This window comes from Mytilus edulis, chromosome 1 (assembly GCF_963676685.1).
Source record: "Mytilus edulis chromosome 1, xbMytEdul2.2, whole genome shotgun sequence".
Classification (NCBI taxonomy): domain Eukaryota; kingdom Metazoa; phylum Mollusca; class Bivalvia; order Mytilida; family Mytilidae; genus Mytilus; species Mytilus edulis.
Window position 1 is genome coordinate 17,072,731 of NC_092344.1, and position 17,571 is coordinate 17,090,301.

Genomic DNA, 17,571 nt, shown 5'->3' on the forward strand with positions numbered 1-17,571 from the left:
AAATTTGAAATCACGAGAAATGCTTAATCCGATTATCCAAACCGAATCAAGGACAATGAAAAATAGATAAGATCAAACCCGTTATGTAAGCATACATAAAGTACATCGAATACATCAAAAACGATTTTAATCTGGTAGACACGAACCCATTGATATTCAACATTCAGATATTACCAAATATGAAACTGCAATATCGAATTAAATCTGGCTGATACAGGCAAACATAAAAAAAAAAGGATTAATTGCTCCTAAAAGTAGTTCGCCTTGAAGGAAAAGTGTTCTCCCATGAGAGACGAAAAATACCAAAAGAGACATTCAAACCCATAAGAAGAAACAAAATTAACAATGCCTTAGCAAAAGAAAGATAAAGACCAACACGACGAACACCAGCATACAAAACAAAACATGAATATAGCATAGTGAGAACGGTAGGGAATAAATAAAAAGAGTGTTAGCCTATAATTTTTGTTCATGGTATAAGCATTTTTTAATAAGTTTTGGATTTTCAAATAAATTATTATGGTAAATCACTGAAGAGACATTTAATGTCATATACGCAGCCTATACCAAGTCAGGACTGTGACAGTTGTTTCCCACTCGTTCGGTTGATTAATATATTAAACGCTTGATTTTGTCAGTGTTTGAGGAATAAAAACCTTTTTTTCAATTTACCATGGTATTTTTGTTTTACTTTTTTCCTATTTTCAAGCAAAGGTCATTATCCAAGTTTACATAAGCGGATTATGTGTGTATTTTTACTTTAACTATATGAGTCATATTACTTCTAATACCACGAACAAATTTACGTTAAATTAAGTTGAATTGAATATCTGTAGAGTTATTGAGCTCAATGTCATCATCCTCAAATTGATTAATTTAAATGTATTGTCTACATCTCAAGGCGATGCTTAGTTTAATTTTTGTCTTTTAAGGGTTTCAACTATCTTTCTTAGGAAAGATATCTTATAACCAACCAATAGAAATATAAGTTTACACAGCATTAATCTTGGATGCTAACGGAAATTAAAGACGTTATCTCAAAGGCGTTTCCTGTTTTCCATCCTTAATAAAAGATAAGAAAGAAAAAAATAATACTGAATTTATAGATTTGTTATAGGTTTAAAAATCCATTTAAGCCATTTACAATAAAACGTTTTCCTCGTTTGAACTTTACAGAATAATCACCCACATATCCTCTTATTTATATCTATGACTCAATGTACTCAAGAAGGCAAAACATGGTAATTGTCATGCAATCTGACCTTTCCATGTGTCTTTTGTAATATTGCATCATAAGTTCTTAGATAAATTTTATACTGTTTTCTTCAACTGTGCGCATGATATTCATGAACATGCTAGATCTTTTACCAGGTCCCAAATCTATTCAGTTAATGCATATCTCTCTTTAATTAATTTTGTTTTGCATTAATATGTATCAGTTGGGCGTTTGATTTATGTGTCCGGCATTCGGTCGTCTTTGGTGAAGTTGTGGAAACAAGGTTCAAACTATTTGTATATAACTAGTTTCCTTTGTTGATATATAGCTCTTGATGCTTGTATGTATTTATATATTCTTTGCTTGTAAAATTTTGGATTTCACACTTTGACAACCCCGGTGAAAGAAAATCATGAAAATAGTTTGGAACGCACGAAATTAAGAAAGTGGTTATAAGTTTTAAAAAATCGCTACCAGTTAAAAACTTGCACAACGAGTAATAAAAGTCTCCCCGTTTTTTACCTTTAAGGTAGCACAATACAAAGATATTAAACCTCCAACTCCCCAGTTTTAAAATGCTGTAACTTTCTTTATAATGCTTGAAAATTTATAAAAGTGGTATTTATGGATAGCTAACAGAAAACTCTTTCAAATTATTGCAATGTTAGCATTATACAACAATTATGTAATCAATTATAATTTTAACTGTGTTAACAAAATTTTACAATAATTTCCCCTTTCAATTGAAATTAGCTTCTTCATGTATATCCCGAGATGATTGATTTTATAATATGTTGTTCCTAGAGCCATTATCTACAAAAGGGTGTCTCAGATTTTGGATAGAATGTATAGATCAAATTTTACACCTAATCAAACAATCTCTACTTTTATGTGGTAAGGATGTTTACACTAATTACAGATTTATGAGAGAATGGAATATGAAAGCAATAATTTGAGACACCCTTTTGTAGCTCCTGCTGTGTTGATTACTATAACGTTGAAATTTTTAGTGTAGTCAGAGAGATGTCAGAGCTAAATACATTCAAGTGAACTGACCAAGATGTTGCATCAATTGCATAATAATTGATTACATAATGATTGCATAACTCAAGTATTGCATTCATTTAAAAGATTTTATCTTTTATCTATCTATGTATACCTCTTTTATTAATTTATATGCAGTCATAAGAAATTAACAGCATTTTAAAGGTTGGAGATTGGAAGTAAACAATCTTTGTATTGTGCTACCTTAAATGATTATGTTGATTTATTTTTGTTCAGTCATGGTCTTCCAGTACGATAACGCATTAATAAAAAATCGTACAACTCCATTATTACAGTTGTATGAGTCACTATGATGGAAATTCTCTTTGTAAGCTTTTTTGCGATGCTTCTCCTTTATTTACACTAAATTTCAGGATACTTAAAATATTTACTTTGTTTCAATTCTCTCAAATGTAGATTATTTGACTGAATGGCGTGTAGTGCATTGATTGTCAATGTTAAACAATCGGTAATTATTACAATTGAAATATACGATTTAAACATATAACTGAAATGTAACTGTTAAGTGATTGCACACACAGGAACTGGACTTAAACACAATGTTGTGATTGCTTTCAGTATATTATCATATATACTCTAAAAGAGCTTGTTAATCATATTCAACATCATAACTGATTGTTTGCAAAGTACACAATGCAGACCGTTTGTCTAGAACGTATTTCATGTATAAATCATTCTGTTGTTGCATGTTGCATATATTTATAAAACAGCTATTATTGTATGGTAAAGCCATTCACAATAATTAACTGTGTTAATGGATATATAGAAACATGAAGCAAATATACTAGCTAACCTTGAAACAAAATCCATTGAATAAAATAATAATTAAGAAGGTCTCTGAAAAGATAACAATCAGTGAGCATCTGTTACGGAAAGCGCGCCCTTCCTACAATTATTTCTTTAGCTTATACAGACGTCATATCCAGTGCCTAGACAATGCGATTCGTTAGCACGAAACATGTATAATAAATAAATCAGAAACTTCTTTATAAATGATTGAAAAAAAAAGTTGGAATTAAATGATTATTATTTTATATCAAATAACTCTTATCATTTTCTGAACGGCGAAGATTGGACAACACATGTATTTGATTATATTTTAATGTGCATTTGGATATAAAAAAAACTGACTTTTGTGAATAATGGCATTGTAAGTGTTTTTGTGCAGCATTTTGATATTGCCAAGGGTCTTTCCGTTTTGAACTTTCCTTGGAGTTTTGTTATGTTGTTTTTTAAGTTTCTCTGGTGCAGCACCTAACATGAGGATCTTATATTAAACCGACATCTTCTTAGTTCTAACACTGAAGACGCCTTATATATCATCAAACCTATTTGTTAAACAATTGCATTATTTTTTCCTAATTCGTCAATCTTCTCAATTTTATTGCATGTTTGATAGCATACACAATAAATATCCGTTACTTACTGTGTTATCTAATAGAAATACATTAATTAATTTCAATCGTATTTGTGTTTTTGAATATTTATTCTTGCTTGTAATACATAACGTTCCTAGATTCCGTCGTCGGCGTCTATGTCGTCAGCAATTCGGTTCAATCTGTGATTAACGTTTTTTTTTGGGAGATCAATACCTTTGTTAGACACACATGACATGTTATGAAATTGGAACATAAACTTCTTTATGACCAAAATACCGTGTCCAGCGCACAATTTTGAAAATATCATTTACATGTTTTTCTGTATTCTACTTATAAATGGATTTAGTTTTTTCACAGTTAACTTCTGATAATGTTTGCGGTAAAATTGTCAATCATCAATAACTTTGACAAACCTTCATCGAATTTTATAAAAAGTAGATAACAGCTTATTTGTGACCAAAAGACAGTATCCAGAGCAAAATTGTACAAATATGAATTTCATTTTCGGCATATTTTGCTGATAAATTGATTTTGTTTTTTTTAAGTTAACACGTATGCTCGTCCTGACGCTATAGTTTTCCAGTCATTAATAACTTTGTCAAAGCTTCATGGATATTGTTTATATATAAGATATTGTATCCAGAGCAAAATTTGGTAATGCTTTTTTTTCATTTTCAGATTTTCAATGATTAAATCCACTAAATATTTTACAGATATCAAGTATATACAGTTGGGATATATATGATAGTCATCCGGAAGTCGGATAGAACCAATGATTATTTATTATTATACTAAGTACTTCACATACACATGCCATATTTTGATTGGCTAATACGATGGTGTTAAATTACTCTTTCACAAAGTTGAGCGGGTAACAATTCTTTTTAACGGTCAGCCTCTCGTCCACACCAATCAAAAATCGATAGTTTAAAGGACAATGAATTAAAATTACATCAAGTTATTAACGACAATGCTTAAGTTCTACGATTTGGTTCAGATTCTTTTATTTGACTGTCAAAATAAAAAAATAAAACATCTTGCTTCACTTCTAATGCCCGTAACGTTGTTATGTATGTGACGTCATAGAAAATATTTTTGAAAAAAATCATCTGTAAAAGACAAAAATGATAGGACATTCAGTATAATGAATTAAATAACATATAGCTGAGAGGGTCATAGAGCAGATTGGTAACCCTCGAAAAAGCATTGTCAACCTTGGCTTCGCTCAATCAACCTCCCAGCTATGTGTTATTTAATTCATTATACTGAATGTCCTATCATTTTTGTCTTATATTTCATCATATAGACAGAAACAAATACAAAATGCAAATTATTTTGATTAAAGAGTTTTTCTAGTTAGCAATGTCTTGATTATCTCATTGGGATTATAACTGCTTCACAAAATATAAATCAATACATTCCTGCTTAATTGAAATCAATAAATATTTTTTCTTTATGTTCATTGTTAAATTTACACCGTGGCGTCATTAAATGAAATTGAATATCCTTCATGTATCATGGTTTCCATTAAAACAGGATTGTATAGCTGAAAGACCCCCTCCTAAATTATGGAATTCTTTTTAATGCATGAATCAGGCTTTAAATTAAAAAAAAAAGCCAACGCCCTTTCAGTGTATTTATTTTCTCTCCCTGAAATATACAAGTACAATCGTACGTTTAAAAATCTACAACCAATCGATACAGTTGTTTTAAATATATCAAATAGATGAATAAGCTTGCTGCAAAACAACTTACAACCCCAACAATTCAATTTATACCACTACTGAATATGACTTATAGTAGTTCTTAGAAGTATCATCCTAAACGTATAACAAATACAAGAAATAGCTTTGTTAACGGAAAAAAACCAGCATCTCACTGGTATGTGACAACCTATTCGATTTTCATTTGAGCTTTTCACACGCTACTGTCATGATTAAAATGCACTCCTATTTTTACGACAAGTAATAAAAAAAATTAATTCATTTTTTTTCATTGGGTTTTTATATAGCAAATTGGAAATTACATACGGACACAACAATGACGAGTCCCTTTATATTATTTTTATTAAAATTTCTAATTGATTTCGCAGATCTTGATATATTTTTTGTATTACTAATTATCAAATAAGGTATAGTTTCTGCTAGTGATTTTGTGAATCGTTCCGGTTTTGATTCGAGTGTACTTACATTCGATCAAATCATTCTCTCGTATTTCACAAGCAGATCAGTTTTATTAATGATTAACACTTTCGGTTTCTGTGTTCTTAGACATTAGAGTGAACCATATTACTTTTTCTCCCAAAATACATATCGGTCAGGTGGTCATTGAAAATCGCACGAAAAACTGCAATAAAGTTTATGGTCTTTCACCATTTCATGGAATATTTATTGACATTTTTTTGCATTCCCCACACCATAAGAACCATTCACATCCACATTTTTTGTCATTCTTCCAGTTGATAAAAACTGCATCGACATCATTTTGTTGTTTCCCCACTTTTTTTTCCATCTTTTTGTCATTCTCTAATTTAGTAAAAGTATAAACGCCATTCTTTGTTATAATTCCTCCAAATAATAAAAACTGTTGTCATTAGTCTATTTAGAAAAACAAGGACGCGTACGGTCGGACCATATGAGTATACGCGTATGGTCCAGTACGAGCTGACAATACATGTTATTGAATAATATGGGTTAAATTTAAACAAACGTTTATCACAATCTTTATTTTTAGTTCTATAAATTGTTATTATTACAATTAGATGGATAAAATGTACAAACGAACAATTGAAATTAAATATTTGTTTCATCGTATATCTGAATCCTATTTTGGTACTCTCGCCCAATTTCACACTTGCTACCACAAGTTAAGTAATATTTTTTACATTTACATGTTTGCAGTAAACACAGTAAAACAGTTCATGCATGTTCCTTTGCATATGATTTTTTGTAAAGTTACTAAATATTCTAAAACAATTGTCCTCCTACATTATGTTTACTTCCGATATCTTCAATTTCAGTGATCATAATTCAAATAATGTATTACTGATCGTCATGCTTAACACCAGAGATAAACGGATTTAATAAGCGTGGATTTTTTAGATAGTTAGAATATAAAGTTTTTATTACAATTACAATTGAACTTTTTTTCTTTATTAATTTGAGAGTTAAGTTATGTTGGTTGATCTGTTATATGCATTTGTATCTAATAAGCTTGACCAAATTCTTAATATAAGTCCGGCCGTATGAGTATTTGGAAAAAGTACGCATACGATCCAGATCATACGCGTACGGTCCAAATAATCATACGGTCTGGAACATATATATAAAAATAATAAGTTTGACACCCTTCATATATGGCTGTATTTCAGTCTAATGATTCGCTCGAAAAGCAAAAAGCATCTTAATATCCGATTTAAAGGCATATTATTATCCTATTCATGAAAATGATTTAAAATTTCTATGGATGACAGAATTATCACTTTAGATCTTGAAAATAAATTCAGTTGGAAAGGTTTTTTTGTATGTCACTATGTTTATTGCTAAACATTAAAACATTAAAAGTCCATAAAAAGAGCTTTTTTTTTATTCGTGCGGGTCTAGCACTTTTCTGGATTTACCCTCGTTATGAATCTTCTATCTATAAAACGTGATCTGGTCTAAAATAACGATTAAAGGGATTTATGGAATATAAAAAAAAAAAAATGACAAAATAACCAATAACAAATTAATTTGAATAAGAATAAAGGCATTAGTATAAAGAAAAGGAAAATGTGATATGATTGCAAGTGAAATACACCAAAGTTGGAATGAAGTGGATTTTAGTAATTATAGGCAACCGAACGGCCTTTAACAATAAGATTTTATTAAATTTATAATAAAAGTAGATGAAACATTATCTTTTTAAAGTATGACTTTTAATTCACCATTTGCTACATTAGAAAATGCATGAACAAAGTCAGGAATATGACAGTTGCTATTCATTCATTTGATGTGTTTGTGCTTTTGATTATTCTATTTGATTAGTGACTCTATGTTTTGAATTTGAGTCCGGTATTGTTGTTTTACTTTTTCCAATAAGCAATGGTGATAACAATTTATTTATAAGAAGCTCTAATTTCCATGATTCATCTCCAAAATGCATAGCTCCTTTTCATGATGATCAGTCAATATATGTATTCCCTTTTTCTTCTTAAGTGAAATGAAGTTTTTTCACAGACGATTTCATGTAAAACTGCTTCATGTCTAATATGGAGAGGTAATTTCTGGTAAAATTTTAATCAGCTTGATAACAATAGAGACAGAATTGCCCTTTTGTATATGAACATAGGTTACATTTATTGTCAAGAAGTGTTCTTATTTTCTGATAGCATAGGTTCAAGTATTAGTTCTTGTCGTGAAAATAGTAAGTTCAACCAACCCAGAAGTCAGCACTTCGATGTTCATATGGATATCAATTATATGGTCATATTCATAAATAGTGTTTGCAAAATTATGAATTATTCGAAATACTAAGTATTTTTAATCCCAGGCATAGATTACCTTGGCCATATTTGGCACAAATTTTCAGAATTGTGGGTATACTTGTTTGGCTTTTTTAACGATTTAGATATGCGCGTAACTGATGAGTCTTGTGTAGATTATTAGACAAATTGTAAAGCTGGTACCTTTGATAACTATTTACAAATGACAAAATTATTATTAGAAGTAGATTTTTTTTATAAAGACCAAAATGATACAAATATCATTCAAAGATAGATCTGATATACCATTAATACAAAGGAACCTCTTTTTGACACATCACATGAAATCGGCGATGAAATGGCCATTTAAGTATGCATCATTGGCGGTCAAGTTTTAACACAAGCTTTAAGGTAAAACAAAGTAAGAAATGAACGTGTGTTGACAAAATATCCAAATGTACTGAATAAAGGCAACAGTATTATACCGCTATTCGAAAGTCATAAATCGAGAGAAGGAAAACAAATCCGGTTACAAACAAAAACCGAGCACTGACTTTGAAACCTACAATGTACTCCTATGAATAAATTTGTTTTTAATTGTAGTGGGACGTTTGAAATAAATTAATTCAATAAGCAAATTATAATCATTTTGTTATTCTAATAAAGCTGAACCTCCGAGTCCTACATATATAATTGTTCAATATAGACTGATATAAATCGAAGTACATTTGTAATCCATTAGTATCAAAATCATATCAAATATCATCACGAACTAATCAGCTGTTTTATTATCTTTTTATGAAAATAAGAATGAATATATATTAGATATATAAGTTGTTAACATTAGCACCAGCTCTCAATAATGTATTTATAGCATTAACATAAACATACTGCAAACAAATTATGAAGCATATTATTCAGTAGTTGTTGAGTTTGACGAACATTTCAGAAACCATTAATTATTTTGAAACAACATAAAGTATCGGAATACAAATGATACATGTAGACAGCCTTTTTTGTGCAGATAACTGGTATTATTTTATACCAGAGAAATCATATTATTTTTTCTGAGCGGCTAACATTTGAGAGCACATGCAGACTATATACAATGTGCATTTTGATAAGAAGAAGAATGAATACTGGTCTAAACGAAGGCATATATGCAGTTTTTTGTTGGTCCAAGACCTAATATGAAATTTTCGATTAACCGGAGAACTTCTAACACTGAAGACAAATACCTTACATGTCACTGAACCTACTTGTACAATAAGAACATACAAATGCACGCTTACATCCAAAATGTAAAACATTTAATTCCATTTTTGAATACATTTATTAAATGATTTTAGAATTCGTCAACTACTCTAGTTGTTTGCATTTTTGAAAGCATAAACTAAAATTTCCGTTACTAATTGCGTTGACCTATTCAAATGCATTAGTTACATTCAATAGAAGTGGTGCAATAAAATATTTATATGATCAATTCATTCGAATGGCAGATGTTTTTTCATAATAGGTGCAAGTTTCGAAATGACAAAGGCAAGGAATTGACATAAGTTAAGGGTGGAGCTACTAATTTAAAACATGGTATTTTAAAACCAAGAAAAATATTATAGATAAGATTTCTGTGGAATTCTTAGTCTTTTTGTCGTGTTCGTTTCTTTTGCCATTTCGTTGTCATTTTGTCAAGGATTTTTGCGTTTTGAATGTCCCGTTGGTTTCTTGCCACAATTTTAAACGCGCTGAATCAGTAAACGAAATTATGATCTATTATGAATCCCTTTTTTCACCTTTAAAATTATTTTCCTTTTGATGACTTACCTGCCTGCAAATAATTGAAGATTGTATGCGCATGGACCCATCTGAGGTCGAATTATTGTCTTGGAAGACAATTATATCACCCAGTTTTTCAGCTGATTTTTGTAATTTGTAATCAAAGTGACTGCATTAAGTAAATTTACTTTTCAATATTAAAAATGGTTGCAAAAAAATCATGGATATGACACGCAGCCGCATACTGCAACAAGGGAATTGCAACTTCATTTTATTTTTCTGAAAGTTTACTTGAAAGACAGAAGAATTAAGCAGCGATAATTCCGACTGAGGTATTTTTCTAGACAGCCAATATTTTTATTATCTCATTTGAATTTTATCCGTTTCTCAAAACATTAATCAATGCATTCTATCTTGACATTTTTAAACAATTTGTCTTTTTTTCCTAATCAACATGTCTTTCCGAGGCATAACTTCTTTTAAGAACAAATAACAAAATATTTTTAATTGATTTTCTTCATTTGAATGTAATAGGCTAATTGTCATCGTTGAATCAGAAAAAAGGAAATTCCACATGGATTAACAATGACGTGTCGCTTAATATTATCCTTATGAGATTACTATGTGATTTAGAAGATCGTGATACATTTTTCTAATTACTGATTTTATCAAATAAATGGTTAATGTAGTATCAGGTTGTGAAAGTAGTTTTTATCTCGGTTGAATCGGTCCGGGTTTAAGTGAAACTAAGTACAGTCTAACCTGCTTAAGAGACCACCTGTATTAAACAAAAAACCTGTGTTAGAAGACCATCAATATTAGATCCCCCGGTAGCAGGGTTTCCGCTGGCGGTCGCCATTTTCGCAATTTGCGAAAAAATAATAATTGTGGCGATAAAAATTCGTCATTTGCGAAAGAATTTGGCGAAAGAAATATATAGAACGATTTATTTTCCTCCATCTTGTTTATTTACTTTTTTCGAGTTTCTCGGACTTTACCCGATCAGACAATACTCGGAATTCACCTTGACCTCATTAAGATTTGGACAGGAAATCAATAATCAGCTGATTGCATTTTATAGCTATCGACAACAAAGGACTAATTAATAAAGGTGTTGATTGAATTGTTTGACAAAATGATATGGTTAAATGGCTTCCGCTAAATGTCACATACAGAATTTATTTACGACTTTGCGACGCACGTGTTTGAAGCAAACTTTTGACGTCTCCTCTCCTTTTAAAGATAGTTTAGAAAAGAAAGCTGTTGTTGTTACGAAAAATTTTCAAAAGCAAGAAAAATCTCCGATTCAAAACTTTAATTATCCTTTGACTTTAATATAGGTAATTGATTAGGGAGACTACTTTAAAGTCGTTTGAGTGACACGTGTGTTTCAAGCATAGTTTTAGTCTCAACTTTTTCATTTACGATGGTCAAGAAAAGAAAACTGTCGTTATTAAGAAATCTATTCAAAAGGTTGGGAACAACCCCTCGAATGAGAGTAGCCCTTCAATGTTATGACTACACCTGAAATGAGGGATCAAAATATCATGTGATAAAAGCTTTTGTTTTGTTGTAAAAACCAATTAGTACAAAAGGGCACATCAATATTTTTCTTTTAAAGAAACTTTCCCTACGAACTATACTGGTATTAAATAATCAAAACATGTCCATTAATTTTGTTGTATTCCAGGACTTATATCTTCTTTATTATTAAAAGTATAGTGGCCCCCTCATTTAGAAAAGTTGTTTAAAATACAATGAATATTTTTCCCTTTTATGTTAAAAACAAAATCTGTTGTTTTAAAGTAAATGTTTAGTGTTTATTCATTAAATGTAGACTCTAAAATAAGTTTGACAGAATAATCATAGACACAACGGGGCAAAATCACCTTATTTAAGGGAAAAAAGGGGGGGGGGGGTAAGAAAAAAAGGTAAATTTTAAACGAAAAATATAGTTATGTTACTTGGCGAAAAAAATAATAAAGTGGCGAAAAATATATTGTTTTGGCGAAAGAGGTGGCGAAAAAAATAATTGACCCAGGGGAAACCCTGCCCGGTAGTACATTTCATATAAATTCAAACCGTATAAAAAAACACCTGTCTTAAGAGACCACTTGTTTGCTCTCCTTTGAGTGGTCTATTTTTACCATTTCAAATGTGACGTCACTTTTTTGCGTTGAGGCCTTGACTAACTCGGGTGTGTATATTTTTTGTGTTGGATTATGTTGGTTTATGTAATGTATCCGGTTTTTCTTTCTTTCTGTAATTAGTTAATACTTCAGTTTTATCATGTATATCTTTTATATAGTCATTTTATAAAATTTACTGTTTTCAAAAGTATAAATTGTTCTAAATAATAAGGATGTTCTTATCCCAAGCAGAAACCCTAGCCGTATTTGGCAAAACTTTTTCTGAACTTTTGGTCCTCAGTGCTGTTCAACTTTTTTCTTGTTTTGGACTTTGAACATTTGTTTCTGGGCGTCACTTGTAAGTCTTGTGTGGACGAAACGCATTTCTGGCGTATTGGATTTTATGCCTGGTGTCTTTTGTTAGCTATTATTCGTGTGTTTCTTTGTCCAATATGTTTTCCTATTTATTTGTATTGTAGTCCTGTAATGTTATGTTGTCATTGTAATGTTATATTCAATATTGCCATTAAAGCGGGAGGTTTGGCATGCCACAAAACCAGGTTCAAACCACCATTTTTTTCTTTAAAAAAATGTCATGTACCAAGTCAGGAATATGGCCATTGTCATTTTATAGTTCGTTTCTGAATGTGAATTACATTTTAACGTTATGTTTCTGTTGTGTCGTTTGTTTTCTCTTATATATAAGTGTGAATTCACTTTACTATAAGACGTTTCACGGTACTTTTTAATCCCAAATTAATGTTTTTAGTTTTGATGTTTTATTTGTTATTCTCATCGGATTTTGTCTAATGCTTAGTTCGTTTCTGTGTGTGTTACATTTTAATGTTGAGTCGTAGGTATATTTAATGCTTTTCCCTCAGTTTTAGTTTGTAACTCGGATTTGTTTTTCTCTATCGATTTATGAGTTTGGAACAGCGGTATACTACTGTTGCCTTTATCTATAAATACAGGTTTGACTGTATATGCGATTTAGTATATTGTCTCTTATTTCACAAATTGATCAGTTTTATTCATAGTAGTCCAACTTGAAATTAATCATAAACAGTTTAAGCAGATGAGACGGTATCGGTGTTAATGCTCTTTATCGATGTTTGATGTTTCTTACTTTACACTCTTATGGTCTCGGATCTTTCATATCACACTTGAAATAATGGATACAACAGATCCAGCGTACTCTGCTTAAGGATGTTCGGTACTCTGTTAAAAAATAACAAACTTTTCAAAAGACTATTATGAATTGATAATATATTAAAAAGGAAACAAAAAAACAAGAAAAAAAAAGGAGGGTCCGTGTGCTCATTTTCGAGATATAAGCCATTGAAAATTTGGCGGGAAATAATTCTCTCTAGATTTTTCATTTATTTAACAATGGCACCTTATTTGTTTCCAAAACTCTGAAAAAATAACAAGAATTTTATAAAATTTTGAAATATGGCTTTTTAAACTTTATGTAATAAAATTATTAAAAGAAAAGTAGGGGTTAGTGGGCAATGTTTTTAATGGCAATACATGGATAAAACCAGAGGATTCCGAAAATCTGGCAAAAAATCAAAAGGGAGGAGCAAACATCCTTAATATCTTGTCTTTTATCTATCAGCTGCTTATGATGTCGAATGAGAAATGTGTTTTTAGGAAGAAATGATAGGAAATTTTCATTTTCATAAAGCAGTATTCTAGCAGCGCCTATGTGGCAGGTACCAGTTTTGGTGTACCAGAACATATGTGCCACGCAGAAATTTTGTTATAGCTAAGCATTGATGTATATAATTGCATCATGTTGAATGAAAAAAACAAATGAATGTAAATTCTAGGCTATAATACTACACAAGTAAGTACTTGCATACACAGGTTGAGGATTTCCTTCACATATGGGTCAAATCAGAAGTCAAATTTGTGGTCTCCTCACTTGACGGCATTCAATCAAAGTGGGGAAGAATTCAGTTTTATGTAAACAAAAATATTTTGAGATTTTGATGGTAAGGATAGGTTCGGACAAGGTTCTTATACACTGAATATCATTTTTCTCTTGAATGTTGTCTAAAAATTTTGTCTGCTATTAACAGGATTCTGCAGGTGAGGATTAGATTTGTATCATAGCATCCCATTTTTTGCCTTATTTTCAATGCATTCATACATTTTAAATCTCCATGCTGGACAGACACCCAAATTTAAAGGTTTTCTATATATTCACATAAGCACACACACATCTTATAGTAACTTGAAACCATACATTTTATTTGTATATAAGCTTGAATGAATTTTCAAGAAAATAAAATCATAAATCCATGAAATTCTAAAGATTTATTGTAAAATAACTGGTTTCTGCCACCTTACATTCAGATTTTATTAAATGTGCTCGTTGTCGCCCATAGAAGGCTTGAAATTAAATCAGAACTAGTATAGTAAACAAAACATGATAGTCTATGATTGATAATGGTAATGAAAATTAGTTCACATGATGTCTGCTCTTAAACTATATTACTTTAGATGCGTTAGAATTATCTCGTTATCGTTACTATATTAAATATAAACTGTTTACGTTTATTTTTAGTATGTTAACGATAATTAACCTTTTATCCGCGTCATTCAAAGTAGCAGTTCTTAAACGATAGTTTTTCTTTACACGTAACATAAAAAAGTAACGAAGTAAATGACAATTTATTCTGTTCTGATTTTAGAATTATTTCTTTATTCTAATTTCATTTGTTTTTTGTGTTGGGTATTTTTTTCTTTTCTTTTTATGATGTTGCAGTTAACAAAAATTTATCATTAAACACAAACACGAAAAACTAGATGATATGTTTCTGTTTTTTTTAAATATCGAAACTGTAGTTGAGGTTTTCTTAAAGTAGATATCAATCAACTTATGAAAGAAAGACATGTCACACTATGTTCAAACGATAAGGACAAATATAAACAACATTTAACACAGTGTACACATACAACTAAACATGCGGTAATACGAATATAAAGGTAAGTTGTTCTGAATCCACTAGTGGGAATCGTCGTGATTTCTTTTTTAGATGTAGATCAATTGCAAAAGAGAATAAAAGACATTTCAATTTTGTTTAAAAGACCATACTATTTGGTCTCGACAATATTGCCCTCAAGATATAGTAATTGGTTCCATTTCGGTTGCTGTCTCGTTGTTTAACAAACATCTGATCTTTCATTTGTATGTTATAATCGGTGATCCTAATGAATCATCTCTTTTGTCGTAAAGTTTTGTTTTCAACCGACCCTCATTGTCAATTTCTAGATGTAAGTCAAGATATGAGGCTTAACAAATGTCCACAAACGAATTTTGTTTAAAAGTTGTACTCTTTTTCAATTTTGCAGCAGCTTTGCAGTGTGTTCATTGAAATGATCTTGTTTGAACATATCTAACATCACATTATCTCTTTTCTAAGATTTGAAACCACTAGTCAATTGAATTAATGGCTATGTTAATGAAGAAGGAGAGTACCAGATGTAAAAGATGGAAATGGTTTTCCTTCTTAAGCTACAGTTTAACTATACAACTATGAGATCGCACGAGGGAACTTTTGGATCTACGAATTCTGGATCCCTCCAGATTAAGCTTTCGTTTTACAATCTGAGCTGTAAGTCACTCGAAAAATGAGCCTTTAGTGTTTTTAGCTTTTGTTTTTTCAACTGCACATAAGTTGTACTCAATTATCTTATTTTGGTAGATCGGCGAATCACTAAGCCAAAAGATTAATTTCAGGCTTATAAAGTGTTAGGAATTGTATGCTCTGTGTCATCCCTAAACATCCATATTTTTAAATAGACAAATATCAACAACAAAAAACTAGTGAATCTTTGTAAAAATTCAGGAAAAAAGACCCATGTTGGAATTTCCATTTTAATCTGTGTATTTTCAGATTAGAGAAACACATTTACAGTCAGATCAAATCAAAAGCTATCAAATATCTTCATGAAGAAATCAGACAATATATTAATCTTTTTGTACCGAAAATATTATAAACAAAAACTTGTTAACATTAACGTCATTTCTCATTAGTGTCAGAAACACGTTTACTTAAACTGATTAAGTTATCTGGAATTATTTTTCTAATTACTATTTAGCTTTTATAAATTGATCTCGAAGCAAAGGTATAGAAATCAACTTTTTGTATTAATATATCACATTACGGTTTATATAACTGATATTAATTAATAAAATTGGGGCTGAAAAGATATTCGGAAATTGAGGTTATATCTATTTCGTCATATGAGTTTGAATGGTATCTTTCAAAACCACGTTTTCTAAACAGAGATGAATACCCGTTCAGCAAATGTCATCATGTATATAAACTCATCATAGATACCAGGACTAAATTTTGTATATACGCCAGACGCGCGTTTCGTCTACAAAAGACTCATCAGTGACGCTCGAATCCAAAACGTTAAAGAGGCAAAATAAAGTACGAAGTTGAAGAGCATTGAGGACCAAAATTCCTAAAGTTTTGCCAAATCCAGCTAAGGTATTCTATGCCTGAGGTAGAAAAGCCTTAGTATTTTAAAAATTCCAAATTTGGAAAAGAGATGGTTTATAAATATAACCATATCAATGATAATTCATTTCAGCGCAAAAAGTGCTGACTACTGGGCTATGACTATTTCAGTTAAGCTTGAGTTGTATCTTATCATCTTAATTAGTAGACTTGTGCCTTACAGAGCGAATATGCACAGTTCAAAGTCAGGCGGGTATAGTGTAAGGAAATTTATGATCGATTTAACAATTTACATATTAACAAGTTTGAATATATGAACAACAAAACAAACAAAAAACCTAATAAATCATTGTAATTATTATAAAGGAAAAAGACTAATGCTTGAATTTCCATTTTTATCTAAGTATTTGCAATCGTTATATGAAAACTTATTCAATTTTAGAACAGTTTTTTATTCATTACAATATAAAAAAAAGTCAGTAAAACATAACTGCAAATATTGCTTCCCTGCATTCAAGGGGTCAATAGCCATCAAGTGCTGTCATTTTTTCAAGCCAGTCCAAATTGGAAAAGATGAAAAAGAGAAAAGATCTATCCTTAATCTTTCCTTTGCCAACAAAGGTCTCGATGGCCAACTTAGGCAATATCCTTCATCATAAATTAGTTCAATCGAAAGGACCTCCTTATTTCAAAGACCAGTCTGTACCAATCCTTTCTTATACCTATACCAGACCTATTGCAACTAAAATTTTCAATTACAAACACGTTTTGCATGATCTCAGTATTGACGACTTCAAGTCTAAACCTCCTGATTGCACTTGTGCTAGTTCCCAATTCACATATAATCCAGCTGGCCACGTTACTACCGGTGACCTCAACATTGTTAATAACACTTCCCTGCGAAATGTGTTATCGAAAGGTCCAAAATATAGTGAGCAGAAATCCATCAATTGGAAATACAACTTTAAAATTTTGATGGATTCAGTAGAGGATTATACCAGGCAATGGGCTAAGCGTGAGAAGGAAGACGTAGACACTCTCTCCGAATGGATTAAGGCAGTGATGTCGT